The 26,022-nt window shown below is 38.7% G+C and overlaps 1 protein-coding gene and 1 pseudogene across 7 annotated transcripts in view; one reads left to right on the top strand and one right to left on the bottom strand.

Moving 5' to 3' along the window:
* The window catches only part of GRM5 (glutamate metabotropic receptor 5), a 399,229-nt gene that overhangs the window by 23,653 nt on the left and 349,554 nt on the right, over nt 1-26,022 (bottom strand). The gene's annotated exons all lie outside the window — the stretch shown is intronic.
* Nucleotides 1,387-2,623, top strand: LOC311627934 (S-adenosylmethionine decarboxylase proenzyme-like; annotated as a pseudogene). Its single transcript has one exon. The product of its transcript is annotated as an S-adenosylmethionine decarboxylase proenzyme-like (transcript).

The following is a 26,022-nucleotide window of genomic DNA, read 5'->3' as shown; positions in this document are numbered from 1 at the left end:
TGTTTTTATGGTAATCAAGCCTATACTAAGATAAAGTAAATGGGCTGGAGAGGCATATAAAACATAGCTATGGATGAATTTCTTCTGTAGATTAAGAGATTCCACTGTGATATTTTAAGCTAAGAAAATATCACAGAATTGATATTTAGATAAAATACTATGGACTTAAGGGAACACAACTAAATAGACTCATACTACTGCAATAGTCCACATGAGAGATGCCTTAGATGAAAAGTAGGGTACAGTTTGAAAAATATGTGGTAGCTAAAATGTGGAGGATCTATTAGATGATGAATGTAAGAAAGATGTGTGGAATGCTACTACCATAACTGCCTTTAGTGGTATACTTACCCAAGTTAAGAAAATACAGAAGAAGGAATATATTTGAGGTAGAAAGAAAAAGCTTAATTTTGGAATATTGAGTTTGAGATGCTGGTGCGATATCCAAGTGAACATATGCAGTGGACACGTGGCTATAAGAATCTGGAGGTTAGGGGGCCATTATGCACTGGGGAGACATCAGCTACAGATGGTTGCAAATACCATGAGAATGCTTAGTGTTCACAGAGAGCATGTAGAATATAGAGGCAGACTTGCTCATCCTACCTGTTCAAAAACTTTTATAAGTCTGTTAATGTAAGCATTTTCTCAAAATTTTTACTGGGTACCCACCAAATGCCAGCTACTGAATTTAGGATTTTTGAATCTGCTATTTTTTTTATAGCCTCCAAAGTTCTAGATTTGTGCTCCATATAGTGTTGACACTGATTTCTGGGCCATAATCTTGGCATGAAGAACTGTCACAAAAGTTTTAATAAATTTAAGAATGATTTGTTCTCAAATTAGCTTTAGCTACCTTCCTTGAAAATTTTTTGTTGCTGTTCCTTTCATACCTCCTTCATCCAGGAGATTCTAGTTCCTCTGTATCCATTCTACAAGAGCTCTTGTTCATCTGATGAATTTAAAAGATGTGGGGCTAAGAATCACTAAGGATTGGATTGAAAATGTAATTTCTCCATAATTATTTAAATAAAAAATTCCATTTCTTCACTCCCATTTCTCCTTCCCTATCAATAACTAGAAAACATTGGATTGCTGAAATTTCTATATAAGCCATGTGGTCCAGAATGGATAAATGAGTCCAAAGTGAGATGAAAGACTAGGATAAAATGAAGAAATTAAAAATTAACAATAACGGCTTTCACAGTATGGCCAGCGACATTAGCTAGTTCTCTCGCTCTCTAACGGGGAAACAGCGGACTACAAGAGACTGAACTGTATCTGCCTCTATTTCCAAAAGACTCATGTTCACCTTTTCACTCACACACACAAAAAAGCCAGTAAATTTTTATTAATTCTTAAAAAAAAAAAGTTAATATAAAATTGTAGGAAAATTAAAAAAAAAAAAAAAAAAAAAAAAAAAAAAAAAAAAAAAAAAGGAACCTGGAACAATCTGCAGCATCGGCGGGAGAAGAGATTTAATTTAGTTGATTTTCTGTGGTTGTTGGTTGTTCGCTAGTCTCATGGAAGCTGCACATTTTTTGAAGGGACCCAGAAGCTTCTCCAAGCAGCAGCCTGATGCAAGCCAAGGATCTGGGGATCTTCGCATCATCCCAAGATCCGAGTGGGACACACTTGAAGGATGTGCGATGTTCAATTGTAAGTGTGACAAAAACTGACAAGCAGGAAGCTTATGTACTCAGTGAGAGTAGCATGTTTGTCTCTAAAAGACGTTTCATTTTGAAGACATGTGGTACCACCCTCATGCTGAAAGCACTGGTTCCCCTGTTGAAACTTGCTAGGGATTACAGTGGGTTTGACTCAATACAAAGCTTCTTTTATTCTCGTAAGAATCTCATGAAGCCTTCTCACCAAGAGTACCCACACCGGAATTTCCAGGAAGAAGTAAGAGTTTCTTAATGCAATTTTCTCAAATGGAGCAGTGTCATTTTATGGAATGTATTAATTCTGATTGTTGGTACTTGTATACTTTGGATTTCCCAGAGAGTAGGGTAATCAGTTGGCCAGATCAAACCAAGGAAATTCTGATGAGTGAGCTTGACCCAGCAGTTATGAACCAGTTCTACATGAAAGATGGTGTTACTGCAAAGGATGTCACTCGTGACTATGGAATTCATGACATGATACCAGGTTCTGTCATTGATGCCACAATGTTCAATCCCTGTGTGTATTCAATGAATGGCATGAAATCGGATGGAACTTATTGGACAATTCACATCACTCCAGAACCAGAATTTTCTTGTGTTAGCTTTGAAAGGAATTGAAGTCAGACCTCCTATGATGACCTGATCAGGAAAGTTGTGGAAGTCTTCAAGCCAGGAAAATTTGTGACCACCTTGTTTGTAAACCAGAGTTCTAAATGTCGCACAGTGCTTTCTTCGCCCCAGAAGATTGAAGGTTTTAAACGTCATGACTGCCCGAGTGCTATGTTCAATGATTACAACTTTGTTTTTACCAGTTTTGCTAAGAAGCAGCAACAGCAGCAGAGTTGATTAACAAAAATGAAGAAAAAACGCAAAAAGGAAACACACATAAAAGAAGGTGGTGGCTGCTTTTTAGATGTTGATACCGGGGGCCATGCTTTCCATAACCACCACCTTGTAATTGCAGAAAGCCCTAGATGTAATGATAGTGCAATCATTTTGTATTGTATGCATCATTATATCAAAGAGTTAGATATCTTACATGACTGCCCTCTTCTGTGTTTAGGCATCCTATGCCACTCTTGCTGTGAAATTGAAGTGCATGTAGAAAAAAACTTTTACTGTATGAAACTTTACAACACTTACGACAATTCAATTTGGTTTATGCACAGTGGAATATTTCTCCGGGTATCCTCCGAAATTCCCCACAGACAAGGCTTTCTTCCTCATTAGGTGTTGGCCTCAGACTAACCATCCGGGACTGCTCATTAAATTGCTGCCAGGATGTTACAACCAGTTCCCTCCAATTTCTAGAACATATTCTCTACTAATGTTATTAAAAACAATTTCTACTTCACTCAGATGTTTTTTGCAATGGCAATTAAAGTTTTTCTTCCATGAAAAAATAAAAACAAAAATTAATAATAATGTATATATTAGTTGAAATAGTAGACATTGGGGAGATGATACCTGAAGCTGGAAGGAAAGGAGAAGACTTTGGTTTTAGTTAAATAGAAGACAGTATATGGAGTATTTGGTGAAGAGTTGAAGATGAAGGAAGGTCTGTATCCTCAAGTAGGGATTACAAACAGATCCTTCAAATGTTTTGAAGGGAAAAGTCCAGAGGATGAAACAAAGAACAATAGGTGTAAGTGGAAGTCCCCAACATGATACCATTTCTGAGATGCTGGGAGGATTCCATTGGTGAATTCTCTCACTTTCCTTAATGTCAAGAACAAAGATTTTCCATCCTCCCTGAGTGAGGAGGCTAATGATGTAAATGTTGTTTGAGTAGACATACTATGACCTATGTAGAGGAATTTTGCTGATAGATATTGCAGACTCTTTGAGAACATTGTTAGAAATATGTAGAGGGAGACATTTAGGGATGCTACTTAAGGGCAGGAAGCTTAATGGAATAAGCAAAAAATATAGAGAAAATGATTAGCAGGGTGTGATACCCTGAAGCCATTAAGTTCATATAAAATATAATAATTTTTTAAAAAAGTATTTGCCCTTCCTTCAGTTGGCCACATTCTTCATAACAAGCTGTCTCATCCTAACTTCAGGAGGTAGGTCCTGATAAGACTAAGATAGTAATTATAACTCCATTTTGCTTATCAGTTTCAGTCAATGATCATGAGAGAGGATCTTCTAGAGGTTTCTAAGAACATTTTTTTTTAAGTCTTAGCTGGAAAACATGATCCCTTTTTGCTATGGACAGTTGCCTGTATGTACTACTACCGGACAATGCTACAACCATGTTGCAGGCATGAGAGAAGATAATCCAACATTCAAAAAAAAAAAAATGAGAAATTAAAAGAAGGTTGGTTCTGGACAACGTTTCTGAACCACTGAATTAGCTTTTTTAACCTTAGAACTTCTTTTTATATGATATTAATTTCCTTATAATGTAAGCCACTTTGAATTAGGTTTTAGATTTTTTGATGCCAAAATCTTCCTACCTCTTACTTTGCTTTCATTACTTTTTCTATCAAGGATGAGTCTAAGAATTTCTAAGATTACATATAGCATTTATTTAGGTTTAGGTAGTTATAAGTTGTGTGTATGTGTATGTATTTATGAAGAAGCTAAAGAAGAAACTTACTGACAAATAATTTAGTCATACCTAATTGGCTTTATTTTTTAAAGCATTGTTCCTTTTTATACATACTATTAGGATCTTCATAGATTTAGATTTGTATAGGGGAAAAAAGAGGTTAGATAGCCTAGGTAAAGAAATAAATAAATTCTTATTTAGAGAATGCCTAAACAATTGGCCCACATGGTATAAACACCACTGTTCACTTATTGGAAGCTAATGATCATTACAGTCATAACCAGTGCCATATTGTGAATTATAAGAAAAATATATTTGGTCAGTCTGATGCCCTTGGCTCCTGGCTCACAGCTTCCAAAATCCCTTGTAATTTCCCAAGTGCTGAGAGTGATAAAGGTGTCTTCTGGGTTGGTGAACACATAGAAATGCTGTAGATGGCACATGGAGAAGGCATGGAACTTCCATGCCCTATGCTCATACTTTTTCCTATGCATCTCTTTCATATGGCTGTCCCTGAGTTATGTCCTTTTATAATAAACTGGTGATCTAGAACTAAAATGATTCTAAGAGTTATGTGAACCACTCTAGCAAAGTAATCAAAATGGATGGAAGGGGGTTTGGAGAAGAAGGGGAAAGGGAGTGGTGGAAACGTATTGCCAATCAGCCAATCAGTCAGAAGTACAGGCATCTAGAGTCCCAGGAGGAGTTCATTGGAAACTCTAATCTATAGCTGGTCATCCAGAGGCACAGGTGGTAACTTGGGTTTAGGACTGATTATCCTGTGGGATCTGATGCCATGTCTGGGTAGAGAGTGTCAGAATTGAGGTACATTATAGAACACAGGCTGGTGTCAGGAGAATTTCATGTTGATATGGGGAAGCCTCCCCCCACTACATTATAATTGGTTCTGGAAACCCAATTAACCACTTTCTATGAGTTTAACTCTGCATTCGCAAATTGTTTAGCTGGCAGGAATTATCAGAAGTCAGAGCACTTACAAAGAGGGCCAGTGCAGCACAATGCATTTTATTTCCCATTTTTATTGCCATGTTACCTTTTTAACTACCCTAATTTTGGATCCCAACAGTAATAAAGCAAGGAGAAAAACTGAAACATACATTTGAGTATCATTCAAAATATTATGGAAGCTTTCCTAATGCCATTTAATTTTCTCAACAAACTGAGTGATGTGATTATTATCCTTACCCTTCAGATAAGGAACCTGTGGCTTAGAAAGCTTCACAGTCTGGCCAAGGCCACGCAAATGGTAAGTCACAGAAACGGGATTAGAAACCACATGTTGTACTTCAAACCTCATGCTCTTTTATTAACACTTCACCTTTTATTCATTTTTATGCTGAAAAACAAAACCTATTTAAATAATCTGATAACCCATTTCAGAGACTGAAAAGGTCACACATGAAGGAAATAGTGTGTGCTTAGTGGAGCTAGGCTTTGAACACAATGTAAGTCTATTTTTTCAAAGGTCAGATTTGATTGCACTATGGGGAACTGGGATAACTCCAGGCACCCTGTGAACAGGTCAACAGACTGCCATTCTCAGGAACACACAGAAATCTGCAGGCTGTTGAAGTGGCATTGCTGAGACCTGACAGTCAGTGTCTCTATGTGGGATACTGTGTGATATCAGGAGATGGACAAGATGAGGTGTTGGAAGATTTTAACAACTCTAAAGAGTTACAGAAAGAGCTGAAAGAAAGTCCAGGTCAATCTTCCAAGCCCAGTCGGTCAAAGGTGGGATCTAGAAGAAGACGGAAGGAAATTCCTTGTGGATCTTCAGTGGGAAAGAGTAACCTGCTGTAATTCAATATTATAAAGTAATATTGCCAAGTAACTCCTTATTTCCATCTCATCCTCCTGCCCTCCATGGATCTACTACTCATAAGGAAACAGAATGGTTTACTACATGTTCCAGCAGGTCTTGTGGTCTCTACCTTCAGAAAAATAGCTTTTGCCCAGACTTGAAATGTCAGGTTGATTCACTCAAAGATTTCAGATTCCAGACAAAAAGTGAGCTTGATTAAAGGTCCCAGAAAGTTGTGTCAGGAATGAACATAAGTTTTGAAAGTATTTGAGAAGCTGCCAGGGAACATACTGCTCTGTCCTCTATAAAACAAAAGGAAGGTAGACGTTGACAGGTGGGGGAGCAGTGCAAATAAGCAATTAAAATGTAAAGAACCAGCTATATTGACCCAGGACTTCTATTCAGACAAATTTATTCTAAGGGAATAATTTAACAGCAGCTCAAATGCTTCTGTACAAAAGTTTTTCCCTTTAGAGTTATAGAAAATAGAAAAAAAAATTAAACAAAACAAGAACAAACAAACCACCAGAGAATCGTTTAATAAATTACAGCACAGCAATATTATGGAAATGTGTTAAATTTTGAATTGAATAAAGCCTTTCATTTAGCCTCTAGAGAATTCCCAAAGCTTGTATTTTAATCCCACTTCTGATGAGAACTTGTTTTCGGAAATGAATCATCTTAAGTCATTGTCTTTTCACTGTGTACTTTCCTTCAGCTTTGCTGTTTGTTTCACAATCAATAGAAACCCAGGAAGAGAAAGATTTTAAAACGAATTCTAAGGTGCTTCACAGCCTTACACAACATCCTCAATAGGGAGAACTTTTCAGGGAGGAACAAAATGTTGACCAGAGGAGAGGGTCTCCATACAAGGACAGGATCAGCTTAAAGAAACATTGTAGTAAAGCATTAATTAAAAGTTGCAGGCTTTTATTTAAGACTGAGGGATTTCCAGACAAAATAATTATTCTTCCTAAAGTCTGATGAGTAGTTTTCCAGCAGGATTTTCTCCTAACATGTTGTGCATGAACAAATGTAAGAGCTTTGGAGTCGGATCAAGTTGGGTAATGATGACCAAAAGAATCAATGTTTTTTTGGGCATTTAGAATACACCATAGAGAAGATTCTAAGTATCCAAATTTATTGATATAAATCATTACACATCCCTATGAATTATGTACTGTTTTATCCTTATTTAATAAATGAGGAACACAGGGAGATTAAGTAACTTGCTCAGGGTTACCTGATTGGTTAACTATATGCTGCATGTTGTTTCTCACTAAAGATGCTCTTTACAAACTCTAGCTGGGCCATTTGTTGGGCCTGGTTCCTCTTTAAATGGCCTCAGGCACACAAGCAACTGTGCTGTTTTTCAAAACCTTCCTTATCTTTTCTGATTATTGGCTTGAGCCCCTGCCTTTGCCCTTTTTTAACCCTTTCTACCCTAGTAGAGAGGAAGCCCAATCCCTCTTAGGTATTGACCTTGATTATAGTTTACTCTCAGCAACTTGATTTTCTCAGCCTGGGGTCTGTTGGAGCCCAAACCTCGAGTTTCCTATGGAAGCAGATTTACTTTGCAAATGATGGAAAGTCAAAGCCCTTCCCCAAAAGCAGTCCCTTGCAAGTCTCTGGTTCTTAACTTTGTATTCACATTTTGTAATCTTTTCGTTTTAAGTAGAGCCTTCCCAATTGTTTTAACTTTATTTTTCCTATATTTTAAATTTGAAAAATTAATTACAGTTGACATTTGATATTATATCAGTTTTGGGTGTATAGCATAGTGATTAGACATTTAGATATCTTATGAAATAATACCCCCAATATCTGACATCATACCTTATTATTACAATTTTATTGACTATATTTCTTATCTGTACTTCATATCCCCATGACTGTTTTGTAACTATCAACTAAATTGTATGAACTTTAAGTATCACAAAACTTGTCTATATTCCTGCATCTCAGCTTCCCTCCTATCCCCTAAGAAAATCATAAATTAGCTGTGTTATGTTACCAGACTTGCTAATGCTTTCTACAATTTCCCCATCGGCAAAATGAAAATGTTGAGGATCAGGTCAGACAATTTATGTAAAATTCTTGATCTTAATAGGGTGCATAATGTTACTTTCATGCCTGTCATTTTTTCCTTATTAATAATTTCTATAACTAGGCAGTTTTTTTTCCCCCCCTCACACAGTTCTAATACAAAATATGTTGTCCTGTTTTTTCCCTTACATGTCCCCTAATACTTATGAAACCATAAATCCTCTTATGGGACATGACCTGTATCATCTTCATTAAATTTGTAGATTAATGAATCTTTAATTTTTATTTCCATTTTGACTTAGCTCTTATGATCAGTCTGCTCCCACAACCTAAATTATGCTGTTGTGGTTTAGGCTGGATTTGAAAATAAGATGGAGATAGATGAAGCTCTTCTCTTTACTTCATCTCAACCTTTCTCCCCTGTTGATCTCTAGTACAGACATAGTATCTTTCTTCGTAACACTCATTACAAATTATAATTATTTGCTCACTGGTTTATTATCTTCCTCACTAGACTGTAATCTTATGGGAGCAAGGGCATGTCTGCTTTTTTCATAAGCACTTAGCATAGGGCCCAGTAGATAGTAGTTGCTTTTTGCATGTATGTAGGTGTGAAAAAAGTAAAGGCAACAATATTTATCAAAGGTGAGGTGGCAATGTTTATCCAAGCCTCATTCCATCTGGCTTGTTTTTTTATCCTTTTGTTGTACACAGATCTTCATTCAGAATTCTTATCTCAACAAAGTCGTTATGTTGGCTGCCCTCCTTTCTTTCTCTAGTCTTCTTCCTTCACTGACAGAAGCCAATTCCAGCATGTCATAATTGCAAGAGTTTCATCAAAAGATTGATTAAACTTGGGGACTCAACAGGGCTGAGTCATATATGTAATCACCTGTTGGAATGGCTGACACGTACTTCTCCCAAACCTGAATAGGATGATTGTTTGCTGCCAGACAGCTCAGGGCATCTTAATCTACATCAGTGTTTCCCAAACTTCTCTCATGATGAGAATCACCTGGTGGAGTTGTTAAAACACAGATTCCTGAATCCCAACTAAGAAGTGCTAAACTAGAATTTTTGGGAACATATAGGTAAAATTGTATACTTAACTAGTGCTCTAAGACAGATTTTATATACAGAGCACTAAGTTAGGTAGGCAATTTTACCTATATGTTCTCAAAAATTCTAGTTTAGCACTTCTTAGTTGGGATTCAGGAATCTGTGTTTTTACAACTCCACCAGGTGATTCTCATCATGAGAGAAGTTTGGGAAACACTGATCTACATATTATTGCCTCCTGTTGGCCAAACAACTGAACAGCTATAGGCTATTCCCCAATCTGACAATGCTTCTATATGAAACCCTACTATTTGAAGTGTATTATCTCCACCTTGCCTTAGGACAAATTGTGTTAATAAAAAGCAAGGGTCCTGAGACAAGGAGAACTTTAGCTCTTTAGCTGAAGATCCTTTGACCCCCATTGCCTTTCAAAATTACCTTTCATCTTTGGACTCTTATTTAAACTACCCACAGCCTTTCTCCAGATTGCTGAACCCTTTATAATGCTGGAATAAGAACTCTGGCACTTCACCTTTGTTGCTCCCATACCACCTTCATGCACAAGACCCTCCTTCTTTTTCCCATTCCTCCGTTCCTTGGTGACTGAGGAACAAATCAAAAGTGTTTTCAAATCTGGCCAAGGAATTTTGATAAAACCAAGATGAAGTAGGGGTACAAGCGGGGGTTGCGGTATTCTTGGTCTCTGTATGTAGGTGAGGGTGAGGTGAAGAGGTAGAGCTGCCTAAGAGAGGAACGATGCCCATAAAGAGGGAAGCCTTGGGTCTGTTGAATTGTGCTCTTACTTGAGCTTTCAAAAGAATCATCTCATTCCTTTACACTGGACAAAATAATAAAATCACAAGTCTATGACTGGAAACGGCCTGTCTACTTCTCTTCTATTCATCACATTGTTTTAATAGTATCATATAATAAATAGTATTATTTAATAATATTTCTCCTGGTTTCAGATAATGTATTGTGCTTTCATGCAATAAAAATATAATTTTAATGGAGGGATTTACTAAGTTTACCATTTCTAAGCAGATTCCAGATTGCTAAGTGTCTATCACAATATACTGAAAGTGAGATTGCTTTAATTTCATAATGGGAGATATAAAAAATTATAAATTATTCTGTAAGGCCTTTTCTTTGGTAGATTCACTAGTGTTTCTGATGTACTGATTATTATCAGATACTGAACTCAGAGTTGGATGGTGGCCTGGTATACACATATATGTGTGCACATACATACACAAAATCACATACATATCTCTATGTAAGCAGAAAACATACCCATATAGATACATGAAAGTTCTTCAAATTTCTCTAAATTGATTGCATTTTAGTTGAGTTGAGATAGGCAACAAATCATGCTAATTAAGTGAACTGGCTTTGGAGTTAATTAATATGGTTTTGATTTCCTAGCACTACTACTTCTAGCTGTATGATTTTGGGTAACTTATATCACTTTTCTTAAATTTTCCCTTTGCATAATGGAAGTAATGCTACCTAACTCATAGCATTGATGTTTTGAATGGATTTTAACAAATCGAAATGTTACAAACATACTTACTATAAGATAGGTACTGTGATTATCCCCATTTTACAGATAAGAAATGAAGCAAGAGTCATGAAGTATTCTGCTCAAAGTCACAATTAGGGCAAAGCCAAGGCACATATCTGGGCTGTTGAATGCTAAAGCTCATACTCTAGAACATGAGGTGAAAGATAAGAATAAAAGTTACCAGAGGGAAAAGAAAGCCAATTCAGGAAGAAAAAAAGATCTACACAAAACTCCAAGAGAAGCCAAAGAATATGAAGAAAAGCAGGAAAAACAAACACAGCCAGGTACTGTGTTAGGGGTTTTTACACATTGTCTCAGAAATCCTTACAAACCTGGAGAAGGTTAGTGATGATATTTAAAAGATGGGAAGATCCTAGGACTGAATTGGAAAATGTCCTGGTGGAATTTGAACTTAATCTGGCACGACAGGCAGAAGCTAGCTCATGAGCACAGTCACTATTTGTTGAATGTGTAAGTGGTAAGAACAGTTAGTCAAGTGAAAAGTCATGGTGTTCTTTTCCTATTACCTTTATGCCTCACATAGATGTATTAGAACTGAAGGGCTTAGTTTTTTCCTTCTTTGCTAGAGGTTCAGAGAGGGGAGGAGGAAGAAAATGAACAGGGGCAAGCTCATTGCCTTGCCTATAATTGCCATGTCAGACACCACATCTGTAACCTAATGCCCACAACCGTGACTGAAACTGGGTAGGGCTCAATAAAGAAATGTATGGAATAAAAGAATTGAATGAATGAAGAACAAAGATGGATTCTTTCTGGAAAGATCTAGAGAAATCAGGGGAGAGAAAAGAAACCCACCACAACCAGAATAAATACCATCATGTTATTCTTTTTGTTCCCCTCTCATATAACTACTTTCTCTTTGTGTACCTTCAGTGCCTCTTACAGAGACTTAAAACACCCACAATTCTCTATTGACGTCTGCTCCCATCTCTGGCTCTACTGTGAGGAAAGGAGTTATGGGATATTCATTTCCATCTCTCTGGTGCCTAAAATACCATCTAGCTCTTAGTAGACAGCATGACTAGTAGATTTTCAGCAATTAGTACCTACATATTATTATTGTTTAGGTACTAAATATTCACCAAGCAGAGAAACTTGCTGGCCTATGACTGACAGCTGCCCAATTCTTCTCCTTTTAGCCTATTTATTTTTGTTGCATGGTATACAACTTAGGTCTTCCTACCTCTTGTATAACTGGCTTCCTTTAATTCACTAAAATTAATCTCAATTCCATTCTCCATAAAAGTGTATATTGCCCTCTTGTGTCTCCTTTAGTGAAACTGCCCACTAACCCCTTGTTTGGTGCAGTCTATCTTCCTGGTCCTGTGAGGCTCTGCTGCCCTCTAGGGGGCCTTGCTCATCACATTTCTCAGGGCCAGTTTGCCCTGTACAGTAGTTGGCAGCACAGTCCTTGGATGGGATTGCCATCCTCAGGGCAGGGCTGCCAAACCCGAGTGCTGCTTTGCCTGCTACTGGAGCCCCCAGTTTATAAACTTGTGGCTGTATATGTAATGGGTTTAGGAATATGAAACTTGGCCACAGCAAGTGAGGTGGATCTCAAAAACTGAAACCCATCCCAAGTAGAGGCTTTGAAGAGTCTGCCATGGGGTCTCAGTGCTCTTGGTACCAACAAGATCTTCAGTCACAGGTGTCTCACTGCATCTTGGTGGTTTGCACATCATATCAAAGTTAATTCTAAGGAATCCAGTAGCTACTAATGAGAGTTCTACTTGATGAATGAACACTGACTTTCACCTTTGGGAGATAAAAAACTTCTTCAAAGACATGGGGACTGAAATTGTTTTTTAAAAAAATGTCCAAACCAACATCTGGTTACTATATTCAGTGATGAAGACTCTTAACTCCACCTAATTTTACTTTCCTGTAACATTAGAACTATTGACCACTCCTTCATTTTTTAATTATTCCTCTATTTATGGTATCATTGTATTTGGGTCTTAGGTGTACTTAATACTAACATTCAGGACTTTTTGGTCCAGTTCTCAGACTTCCCTTGATTTATTTGGTCCCTGGGCTCTGCCCTTGGCCCTCCCAAACTTTAAATACTAAACTGTCTTGATGTGCCCACAACCAAGGTACATGCCCTTCAGGCCAGTTTTTGAGCAGGTCCTTGGATGTATTCACTTATATGTCTCTTAGGAACCTTGAATCTAAAAATTTCAAAATCAAATTCATCTTTCTTCCAATTTCCTTTCCCATCCCCCCTTCCAAAAAAGTTACTTTTTTTCTAATTCTAGTCTTACTATCATCAAATGTGCATGACTCCCCCAAAGTTTAATCTCTAGATAGGACTTCTCTGAGTGCAGAGGGTATAATCTTAACATGTCCAAAATTAGCACTTGATTTTACCTTTCATATCTCTCCTCTCCAAGGCTGAATTACACAGGTCCCAATCCTTCCATTTACATGGACCAAAAAACCTGGGGTTCATCTTTATTTTTTTCTTTCCTTTATATACAACATAATAATCATTAAGTCTTACTTTGTACTTTAAACCATCATTATCTCTTACTTAGCCTGTCATAATTGATAACTGATTTCTCCCTTCTCTTCTTTACATTCTACATTTTATTCTATCTGCAGAGATAACAGAGATATTTTTAATATATTAATATTATTATGTAACTTCTCAAACCTTCCAAAGCTTCCTATCAAATTTGGACAGAATGCAAAATCTGCACCTAACCTCACCTGATCCCCAAGTGCCCATCTACCATTCTCTCCCTTTCTAGAGTAGTCCTCTGTCACATGACTTAGGCCTTCCTTTCCCTGGCTGCCAGCACTGGCTTGCCTCTGGCAGCCAGGACCCGGGCTTCTCTCTGGCCACTGGCAGGCATCTGGGACCTGGGCTTACCTCACAGCCCTGGCTTGGTTTTGAAGGTTGTCTAGAAGGACATTTGGTCTAATTAGCATGTTACGCTTTTATTATTATATATTTATGTGAATATGTATTGTGTATTACTACTTTTGTTGCAATAGAATAGTTAACCTAATGACGTCTGGTTGTAATTTGACTAAATAAAGCTTTCCTCATTTTAGAAAGATGTCATGTAAAAAATCTACAGCAGGTTTTTTTTTGTTTTGTTTTTTAAAGAAAGAACAGTTTTGCCGAAACCGGTTTGGCTCAGTGGATAGAGCATCGTCCTGAGGACTAAGAAGTCCCAGGTTCAATTCCGGTCAAGGGCATGTACCTTGGTTGTGGGCACATCCCCAGTGGGGGGTGTGCAGGAGGCAGCTGATTGGTGTTTCTCTCTCATCGATGTTTCTAACTCTCTATCCCTCTCTGTAAAAAATCAATATAATATATTAAAAAAAAAAGAAAGAACATTTTTCATATACTATGGAGAATTCATAATAATTCAAGGTATGAGAGAAATTTATCACAGAGGTAAGATATCACACATATTATAATAACTTAAAGGCCCCCCCTCATATGAGTGTGTGTGTGTGTGTGTGTGTGTGTGTGTGTATCCCAGTGAATGGTAAAGTCATTGATATGGGATATACATGTCTAGAACTTCTGTGGACTAGAGTGAATAATGGCTTTATAAATGGCATAAGCTGGATCGAGTAAGATGAGTGGGAATGAATTTCATGCTCAGTAAATGCTTTATAGAAACATTTATGTACGGAAATGTTATGGGTCCATGGGTGAGGCAGCTTGACTTATACAGAAGATTAAAGCTCCAGTGTGAGGTAAGGTTAGAAAGGTAAGAAAGAGAAGCTGAAGAGATTATGAAGAGCCTTGAATTGTCAGAGTGTTTTTCAACATGTAGGGCATGAGAAAGGACTGCCTATTGTTTAGTTGGGTCAGATTCATTGGGTTTAATCACTATTGCAGTAATTCAGATGTATAGAGACTGAGATGAGGTATTGGATCTATATAACAGTTGTGGAATAAAAATGAGGATAAAAAACCCAAATGTTTGAAAATGCAATTTAAAGTAGCATCTAATAGTTCAATAACTTGTAATATCTGATTTAATATGTTTAAGTTGAGGACAAGGACCAATTAAGCACAACCTTTTGGGGGTGGGAAATAACAACTGTTACAGAAACAGAAATAAAGAAACCATTACAGGAGAATTTATTTGATATGAGTGAGTTGAGGTTGAGGTGATGCCAGGTATTAAGATGGAACTATCCAGCTGTCATTTAGACCTTAAGGAAAAATACTTGAGCATTGGAAGTGCAATGATGCTTGAGTTCTCCAAAGAAGAGAATATAGGAGAAAGAAGCCATGGGCCATGGGTTGACCTTAGAGAGCTCCTATGGCTGGAGGCTGGAAGTGATTCCGAGTAGCCCTGCACCAGACCTTTTGTGCCTACAGCTATCTCTTGCTAGATAACTTGCTCTATCTTTTCCTGCCTAAGGAATCAAACACTCTTACTTAGCTTTCCTTTCAATTCTACCTCCTCTGTGAGTTTCTTTAGTATATTACTGATGGTTGAAATTCTATAACTGATTCCCCTTTTCATACCAACAGAAATATTTTCTGCAGCTCAGGAGTAATGGAGGATATAATACGACAGCACAAAGAGCTTAAAGAGAAGCCCGGCAGGCATGGGTTCAAATCAACTCAATCACAAGCTAAGTGGACAGTCTTGGAAGGATTATGTCACCTCCCTGAGTCTCAGTTTTCACAGCTCTAAAAATAGGTTTATCTTTACTTTGCAAGGTTGTACAAATTAAATAACAGATTGTATATAATAGCACAGGACACACCGAAGGAGCTTGAGAAATATTTGTTCTCTGCTTCTTATGTGTGTGTGTGTGTGTATGTGTTGGGGGAAATTGGGAGGGATGCTAAAGAAATGGTTGGCCAAGTGACTTAGGAAAGGTAGAGAATTTATTTTAGCCAAGAAGCTAGAAAAAAAGGATATTATCTTTTCATTGTTTATTTCTTCCACAAGAATTCCATCTCTACCAAGAGTATGGAGCTTGAAGGAAGAAAATGATTTGTTAACTCACATAATTATGCCTGAGGCAAATTTTTTTTCTGGTATGAAACATTATGTTCTGAAAGACATATGACTTGCTTGCCCCAGCTAGACCAGTTCTAAGGGATAATACAAATAAAAGAAACATTATTAGAAATACAGAATTTGGGGGGAAAAAAAGCTTACTTTATCCTATCACCCAAACAATTTATATCAATTAATCAAAAACATTTTAATCAAATTCAAGTAGTAACAAATGAGATCACTAACATCACATGCAAATTAAAATTCACTGTAATCACAGCATTCAAGAATATAAATTCATTATACAAAGTGAATGTTTTAGATGCAATTCATCAAAATAATCCAGTCATAGTCTCCCTCCTCCCCACAAATATACTTCAATTATTGCAGTGTCAAATAATTTAATCAATCATTTCAAAGCATTTCTCTTCCCAAAATGAAATACCTGAAATATAGCATTCATAACACTGTGACCTATCAGGTCTAAATCTTCTTAGCATTTACTTTCTACATGTCCAGTGAGTGACAGAAATATATATTACCAGGCAGTGGTAGAGCAAGACTTGAACTTGACTTATTTTCCTAGAAGTGAACTATTTTTGAGTGCTGAGTCACCATTAAGGGAGCAGCTAGGTCTTCATCAGAGACAAGAGAAGTGAATCTTTGCTGGTCACTCACTTAAAACATATTTTTTAGAGAACTTGTTAAAACAGGCACTGTTGTCAGATGCTGGTGATGGAAACATAGAAGGCAATGTCTACAACAAACTTAGAGTTTAGCAGGGAGCAAAACACATAAACCAACCATGCAAAACAATTTAAGGATTTCTACATGAGGAGATCCAGAAAGTCTCATGGAAATACAGTTTATAAAAGAGGGATACTATTTATGTTAGGAATGAAGGGTAAGAAGGTGTTTTCTAGGTAAACAGAAGGGAGATAAAGGTGGGTATTAGTAGAGGCAGAAGGAATAGAATTTACATGGTCAGAAATATACCAAAGAAGTGGCTGATGCATGGCCTATTTATGGAACTACATGCTGTTTGGTACTGTTGGGATACATAAGTATTTGAATGATCACTGGTGGTGGGGACATTGGTAGAGCAGATTTGCGGCTGAACATCAGGTTGAGAAAGTCAAGTAAGTCTTCAGGGGACAAGTCTTGAAGGGCATTGGGAGCCGGGTGAAAAAGTTATATATATTTATTTGGTAATGTATGTATACCTACTAATTTGAAGGTTGAGTGATGGGATCAGATTTGCACTGTTGGGACATGGTGATGCATCAATAATATAGATTGAGGACATTATGTCAGTAGTTCAAACAGCAGGTTATGGTGTCCTGATCAATAGTGACATCAGTGAGAATGCAAAAGATAACAAGATAAGTAGAATTAATTGGTTGATTGGATACAAAGTGTCAAGGAAAGTAAAGAGTCAGGAATGACAGGAGATTGGGCAAGTAGGTAGAGGAAATGTAAGAGGAAGAAGAGCCATCAGTGATAATGTCTAGAGAAGTGATGTTGAAATAATTATTTAATTTCTTTTCAAAATTTTTTTTATCATCACCTTATTTTTTTAAATAAATCTTTATTGTTCAGATTATTACAAATGTGTTCCTCTTCCCCCCCCCCCCAATTGCTCCCCTCCACCAGGTTCCCACCTCACCTTCTGTCCTTTCCCCACCCTCCATTGTCCTCATCCATAGGTGCACAGTTTATGTTCAGTCTCTTCCCACACCCCCCTCTCCCCTTTTCCCCGAGAACCTCAGTTCACTCCCCTTCCATACCTCTGATTCTATTATATTCACCAGTTAATATTGTTCATCAGATTTTTTAATTCCCTTGGTTTTTAGATTCACTTGTTGATAGTTACATATTTGTTGTTCATAATTTTTATCTTTATCTTCTTCCTCTTTCTAAATAACCCCCTTCAGCAATTCATATAATTCTGGTTTGGCAGTGATGAACTCTTTTAGCTTTTTTTTTTAATGTGTGAAGCTCTTTAACTGGCCTTTGATTCTGAGTGATAGCTTTGCTGGGTAGAGTAATTTTGGCTGTAGGTTCTTGCTATTCATCACCTTGAATATTTCTTGCCATTCCCGTCTGGCCTGCATGGTTTCTGTTGAGAAATCAGCTGACAATCGTATGGGTGCTCCTTACAGGTAACTACCTGCTTTTCTCTTGCTGCTTTTAATATTCTCTCTTTGTCTTTTGCTCTTGGAATTTTAATTATGATGTGTCTAGGTGTGGTCCTCCTTGGATTCCTTTTGTTTGGGGTTCTGCGGGCTTCCTGGACTTGTAAGTCTATTTCTTTCCCCAGGTGGGGGAAGTTTTCTGTCACTATTTCTTCTAGTATTCTTTTGGTATCTTGCTCTCTCTCTTCTGGGATCCCCATAATTCTGATGTTGGTTCGCTTGAAATTGTCCCAAAGGTTTATTACACTATCTTTAACTTTCTGGATTCTCTTATCTTCTTGTTTCTGTGGAGGAGTATCCTCTGGCTCTTTGTGTTCTAAATCTTTGCCTTGATTCTTGCGATCTACCAGTCTGTTTTTAGGACTCTGTGTAATATCTTTTATTTCAGACAATGTTTTCTTCATTTCTAGTTGATCCCTTATTATTTCTAGTTGCTCCCTTTTCATATCCTCATAGGTCTTATTTATTTTATCGGCCTTTTTTTAGGATATTCTTGAATACCGTATTTTCCGGCGTATAAGACGACCCCCTAATTTTACAGTTAAAGCATAGGTTTAGGCCTATATTCACTGTATAAGACTACCCCCCACTTCCAAGGCAACACCAGTTCTTTTTTTTAACAGACCGCCTCTCTGACTCTGGCCAATCCAAGCAGGCTTTTTATGCATACAAATTATACATGTTCTGTACCCGAAGCTACACTGTGTTCTAGTAAAAAGCCTGCCAGGGCGGGGGTATAGTGCCATCCTAGATTTCCAAGTGAGGTGCTTTCTATCCGTCCTCTTTTCTCTGTTCCCTCTGCTGAGACCTGAATTCAGACCACTGAAAAAGCCCGGTTGACTTCTTTTCGTTTCAAAAGTCATCTTATACGCCGGAAAATACAGTATAACTGTAGTTTTGAACTCAATGTCCTTATAATTGTAGTTTTGAACTCAATGTCCAATCTTTTCTTTTCCTCCATTTCCTTCCTTTGTGTTCTGCCTCTTGTCTGCATTTTAGTTGTTTCCCTGATTTGATTGAATAGTTTTGTGTGCTAGGTGTTCTGGTAGAGGCCAGTAGCACAGCCTTCATTATTTAATTTCTTGGTTAAAATAATATTTTCCTCTAATGATCTGTCTTACATGTCAAAATTATCCAGGATGCAAAACACAATTCATTCTAAACATTGACTTAAATATGTGCATGAAGTAGGTGCTTAAAAAATCTCTGGTGAATTTCAACTGTACCTGACCACTTTTAAAACCTTTCACTATCTCACAAGTTTTAAATCAGCAACTTTAGAAAGTGTTAATTTGAAAAAGGGAAATAAAAATAAACCATAAAATTCATAACCGATGAAAGTGAAACCATGTACTTAATTTGAATCTGCCTTTAGGAAACATTGCCCATTGCTTGTACCACTTTAGTTCAAGTATTGCTTATCATTTCCCCCATGAAACCAAAACATCTTCCTTGTGCACACTTGCTTTGATGACCAACCAGTTTGGCTTTGTTCTTTAACTGACCTATAGCTCAGCAAAGTAGTCTGGACAGTGGTTTTAAGTCTCACACTAAGGGAAGGGGTTAACAAAAGAAGATGGGCAATGGATTAAGTTTGTCAAAGAGATTCAACAGGAGGATACCCAACCTAAATAAAATTACAGCAAAGATGACACTTTCCCAAATGTCTTTTTCAATCCTGACCTTTCATTGATTCCTTTATACTCTTTATTACCCTTTCAAATACAGACTTGGTGCTTATAATTTCTGGCAGCTGAGACCATTGACTCTAGAGCTAAACTGTTTGGATTAGAATTCAAGGTCCAACCCTTTTCAGCGATCTTTCCTTGGTCAATTTGCTTAACCTCACTGTCTTCAATTCTCTCATTTATAGAATGGGGATATCTACCCCAGGGGTTCTTGAGGATTCAATGAATGTTGATGAGACACGGACAATAGTGCCTGCCATGTTATAAATGTTAGCTGTCATCATCAGCATCATCACTCTGATCATCCTTTCCACATCCTACACTCCACCTGCTCTTCTGTAGGTTCTTCCTGTTTCAGCCTTTGGCTGGAGTGCCTGAAAGCTTGATTTTAATCAAGTAGTAGTGCCTGCTTGCCCCCACTTCAGTGTCCTTTCTCACTCACCTCCCACCGGCAGATCCCGACTTTCTCTTATTTGCACTGAGCATTCAAGTATAAAATACTGCAGACTCTGACTCATTCATTTTCACTGGAGTAAAAGGCTCCCAGTCCCTTCACCATGCTTTGTTCTCCTCCAGAAATGGCATGACTAAATGTGTGACTGGGCAGATTGGCTTCTCATCCAGAAGGTCAAGCTTTAGAAAAAGTCTTAACGTTTAGGGCTAAATTTCTTCACTGTAACAGTTGAGTTCAAACCCTCTTTCAGCCACTCACCACCATTTTTATTAGTTAACTAATTAAAGGGGAATGTGTTGCTACACCATTTGGGTTAGAACATTTGGTTCTCATTCTGCAATCTTGGCAGACACTTTCTCTCTCTAACCTTTAGCATCCTTATTAGTATAATGGACATAACAAACCTTCCGAGGGTCATTGTAAGAAATGCATTGGATTAAATAAGTAGTATGCATGGATACATGGTGCATTCCCCAAAATGGGAGATCTTAACAGTAATTGGTTTGATTTTTGAAGAATAGACACTGGGAACATGACCTGTCAAATGTGAAAAGCATTCCTGATGGCAAAAGTGAGTGGTGGGAGAATATTTAGCCAAGGCTCCTCTGGGGTGTATAAGAATAATGTATCTTTAAAAAATATAGGCTCAATATTTTAGAACATAATGCTGATTTTCTTCTTAGCTATTATATGTCACACAAGAGGCCCAGTGCACAAAATTCATGCATGGGAGTGGGGGTATACCTCAACCCAGCCTGCACCCTCTTACAATCTGGGACTGCTAGCTCCTAACCACTTGCTTGCCTGCCTGCCTGATTGCCCCTAACCACTCTGCCTGCCAGCCTGGTAGCCCCCTAACTGATCTGCTACTGGCCTGATTGATGCCTAACTGCTCCTCTGCTGGTATGATAGCCCCCAACAGCCCTCCCCTGCTGGCCCGATTGCCCCCAACTCCCTTCCCCTATGGGGCTGAGGGGACTGGGGGACTCCAGCTGGATGAGGTGCATGGCACCTGCCGCCTGGTGGGGCTGAGGGGGCTCTGGCTGAATGAGGCAGGGGCTGAGGGGTCTGGGCACTGCCATCTGATAGCTATGGGCACTGCCATCTTGTGAGGGCATGACAGTAATTAGCATATTCCCTTTTATTGACTGTGGGTGTTGCCCTCTTGTGAGTATGTGACAGTCAATTAGCATATCCCCTCTTTATTAGTTAGGACTATTTTTATAGGTATGGAAATGTGATATTAGTCATGATGAGAAAATCAACAAGTTTGTATGAGGAATCTTCTTCAATTGGTACACCTGGGAATCAGTGCGTGTACTGCTAACACCACTTCTGCAAAAGTTTGTCTCCAGCTGCTTGCAACAAGCTCTCTACACAAGCCTGCAATGGCAGTCCTCTATCATTGCTACCCAAGCTGAGTGCATCTTGAGCAGAAATGCTCTCCCACCAGAGCTGCCCAGAGAACATAGCCTGCCACCTAGTGGCCAGGAGAGAAACATAGTCCCCTGACCACTGGGGGTAGGGACGATGGTTGTGGGGGACCAGGAAAGGAGAAAGAGAGAATCTGTTAACAGTTAACACACACAGCCTGGTTCCTCAGAGCATCACTAGGATGATGAGAAATGCCCTGGAGTTTAAAGGCTGTCTGTGTCTTTCAGCCCGCAATTTGCTCTCTGTCTGGCACTTTTCTCCCTGGAGATGCAGCCACAGAGCAGTGTCTGCACAGTGGATACAACGGAAAGAAAGCCTCTGGGAATGTCCAAGGGGAAATAAGGTAACATGTGCAGGGATTTGGAGTTTGACAAAACAAGGCAGGACATCAGAAGTGTGCAGCTGCTCAGCTCCAATTCGCCACATTCGCATCCTGCTAATGTGTCACTGGAAGTTCTCACTGAAGTCATTTTGCTTAGTTTTCTCAGACTCCTCAGACATTTCAAACTCCCTTTGGATGACTACAAGTCCTAAAGTTACTATGCTGTGGCGAGTGAATATAGAAATCAATTTTTTTTTCTTGCATTTTTATTAGTGAACCAATGAAAGGGGAATGTGCTTGCTATCCATTTGGGATAGAACATTTGGTTCTCATTTTGCAGTGTTGGCAGACACCAGCTCTGTGCATGGAGGAGAGAGGCCTGCTTTTGCCCTGACCCATTCTTCAGAAATGGGCTGCACAGTTGGCTGTACCCAGTGGCTGGAAAGTCCCCGAGAGAGATATCCACAGTTCACTCTGAACTCAAGTCCTCCCCCCACCCCCCGCCACGCCAGATGCTCTTGCTGTGCCTTTTAAATTTTTATTTTATTTTTGCAATGTCATAATGTGTCTGCCTGAGTCAGAGCATACCATCTGGTACACCTGACTCTACCCAAGGGGTCCAGCTTTCCTCAGCTTCTGACCAAGACATGGGGGATCCAGACTGAAGTGTCCAGGAAATAGCAATGGAGGAAGTTAAGGTGTATGGTGTAGGACAGTGAGACCTTGTTATCCTTTGAAGAATGTAAGTCAGAGGGCACATTCGGGCTCCATCTCCTTTTTATCTTCTGCAATACTGCAAGAGTGATTACAGAGCTCCTGCACCAAGCCATTCTAGATATGAATAAGAAAAACATTTCTGCCCTCGGTGATCTCTGGTAGGGTGTGTGTGTGTCAAAGATGACCAGAGTCACAACCTTGTAAAATGTCATGACACTTCATAGGCCTTTTGTATGGAGAACGCCAAAATCTCCTCTCCCTCAGCCTGAGTTAAATGGCCCATGTCTTTCAGGGCATGTGGTGGTCAGGATAGGATCATGCATCTGAGGTCCAGGTGGATTGGAGAACATTGCTTCATAAGATGCTACTATGAAAAACATGTAATATAGTGTCTCACACAGGACTGGGACTTGATTAACAAATACTGATTGCAATTACCATTATCTTCACTGGGAGCATCGTGAGGGTCACTAGGCATTCCTTTTCAGTTATTATTTGTTTTAGGAGAACAAGGTCAGGCACACATTCATGTTTGTTTACTAAGTCACAGTCTCTCTTTTCCATATGATAACAAACCAGAGGCAGCATCATTAATGGGTTGTGATTCTGGCTGTGCCACTGGAACTCTCAGAGGGGGAGTCATGTTCTCTGGCAGCTCCTACCATGTGGCTTGTGCTGTGTGACCGGCTGAGAACAGGCCAGACAGCAAGCTTGAGGGATGCAGTGACAATTTCTTGATTTCCTTCAATTGCTTCTTCTTCTTTTTTTTTTTTTCCACTAAACACAAGTGAACGTAGCACATACTTGCCTCACCAAAGAGAGCTTCATATTATGTTATGTATGAACTGACCACAATGATTTGTTAGTTAGTTTCTTGAGTATTGGATAAAAAATGGATCCATATGTTTTACATCAGATAAAAAAATTTATATTTTTTTCTTTCATGAAGGGATATAAATGCCTGACAAAACCACAAGGGGAATGAGAAAAAATGGCCAACACCTCCAAGTCATCCTTAAATTCTGGGAAAGCCTGAGATCTAAAAAAAAGCATTTAACTGAAACTTCTCAACCTCCCACCTAAAAATATAAAGGGAATTTGGAAGGCAGTGGGTCCCCAAGATATGGCCGTGATTGACTAGTAATTCAAGCCAGATTCCCAAAGTAGGATATTTTCATCTCAGTAGCTTTTCTGAAGAATGATGGCATGGAACCTTTCATTTTATATCATTGGAGCTGTGTTTTGGGTAGACATGAACTGAGATGACTCCATGACTAGAAAATTGGAAACTCCCAGTTCATAGACCTGGACTATGGAGGCACTCTGTGTGATGCTCAGTGACCCTATGAAAGTAACACAGGCTGCAAAGCATAGTATCGTCCCATTGTCTAAAGGCTCTGAAAGTTAAGCACTTTGTTTAGGGTCCCAGTTTGTAAGTAGCAGAGCCAAAATTGGAATCCATGTCTTTGCTGACAAGGCACATACTAATGTCAGGTCATAACATGAGAGGGGCTGATGGGCTACTTTGTTCCATGATGTCACCTTGCATCAAATGCCTCTATGCAAAAAAAAAAAAATAAAAAAATCACCTTTAGGTTCATTTCTCTGGGAGTAAAAATCAGAATCAAAATATGAATATTTTATGAGACAGAAATAAATTCACAGTGAACTTGTCTATGAAAAAACAACAACAAAGCAGAATCCATGGTTGAGATAAATCAATAAATCAGAAAGGCAATGTTAGAATGAAGAAGAGCTTTGAAGACATGTGAACTTGGGTTTGAATTCTAAATTGGGGTTTTAGCCTTTATCAAATAAATATGCAGCAAATAAAGGGCTTTATTATATGTCTCACTTATTATTTTTCTTATCTATGGATGGAGGTCCTGTTTTCTGTTATATAATATTGTGTGAAGATCCTATATAGATTCTATATAATAAAGAGGATATACAAATATACAAATGGTCATTATGCCATGATGTGTAATGACCCATCACCAGGAGGGTGGGGCAGTGAGCTATGTGCAGCGAAGCGCTATAGCCGCGGTGGGTGGGGCGGCCAGCTGAGGCAAGCAGCAGTGAGCTAGCACATGGATTTGTGTACAGGGCCACTAGTGTGTGTGTATATGTGTGTGTGTGTGTGTGTGTGTGTGTGTGTGTGTGTGTACATACATATATATACAGTCTCTGTAATAAAGTAATTGCTCAATAAGTGTTTGCAGCACAATGTAGGAAGCAAGTCATAAATAACCATTATTGTAACAGCACAAATTTATTTCTCTCTAGCACAGAGAAGGGGAAAGGACAGAGTTTTGGTTGGGGTGGGTGGGAGGCATCAAGTTGGTGTTGGGAGGTGGCCATGGCTATGAGGAAACTGGATGTCTGCCAGGGTGGGGGGTTAAACAGAGAGACGAGACCACTGAAAAGAGATGGAGGGAACTGGAACGGAAGGTGGTCGACTGATGGCTCCTCAGGCTGAGCCTCTCCTCTATCAACTTTCTCAGCCCGACTCCTGTCACCTGCAGACACACTGTGCATGCTGTATTTCCCTGCACACACCATGCCACTGGGCTCTTGTTCATGCTGTTCCCTGGAACACATGTCCCCTGGTTTCCACCCAGCTCACTTCATTGTCCATTGGATTCAACCTTTCGAATAAACCTTCCCAGGATCTCCATTGGTGACCTCTGACTTCCCAGTGAATTTTCTCCTCTATCAGTGATTTCTGTATGGGTTGGTCTCTACTCTGAGCTGCTCCTCAGGGTAAGGTTTGTGTCTTGTTTGTTTCTATACTCCTAGAACTCAGCGCTGTACCCGGTATATCATTATTACTCTAAAAAGACTGGACCAAGGTGAAACATCAGGATTCCTTGCCCTATTTTGTGACCTTTTATATGACATCAGGCAAATAAATAAATAATAAATAAATAAGAATTAGTCAAGAAAGTAATACAAATCCTCACAGTCCCTAGTTACAATATAATAATACTAACTATAATAAACATTATAAGATGTAAAAATGAGTCAGACTTTTTCTCACAAATGAAATCCTATATAGACATTTTAAAAATCACCATTAATCAGGAAAAATTGCAGGCAGTTTTTACAGTTCAAATTTTATATCTGATGCATCTGTGTATTTTATTCATGCAAAAAAAGGAAATGCAGTCAGCCTCAGTGGAAGGAATGGCCTCATCAGAAAGTACAGTGTGAGCTGAAGCCAGTTAGGCTCAGTGGATAGAGCATCAGCCTGCAGACTGAAAGGTCCCAGATTCGATTTCGGTCAAGGGCACGTACCTTGATTGCAGGCACATTCCCAATGCGGGGGGGGGGGGGGGGGGGGGGTGTGCAAGAGGCAGTTGGTCGATGTTTCTCTCTCATCGATGTTTCTAGCTCTCTGTCCCCTCTCCCTTCCTCTCTGTGTAAAATCAATAATATATATATATATATATATATATATATATATATATATATGTAATTAAAAAAAA

This window comes from Pipistrellus hanaki, assembly GCF_964339955.1.
Source record: "Pipistrellus hanaki genome assembly, chromosome: 9".
NCBI classification, from domain to species: domain Eukaryota; kingdom Metazoa; phylum Chordata; class Mammalia; order Chiroptera; family Vespertilionidae; genus Pipistrellus; species Pipistrellus hanaki.
The sequence above is the reverse complement of the archived record's forward strand: the minus strand, read 5'-3'. Positions and strand labels throughout refer to the sequence as shown.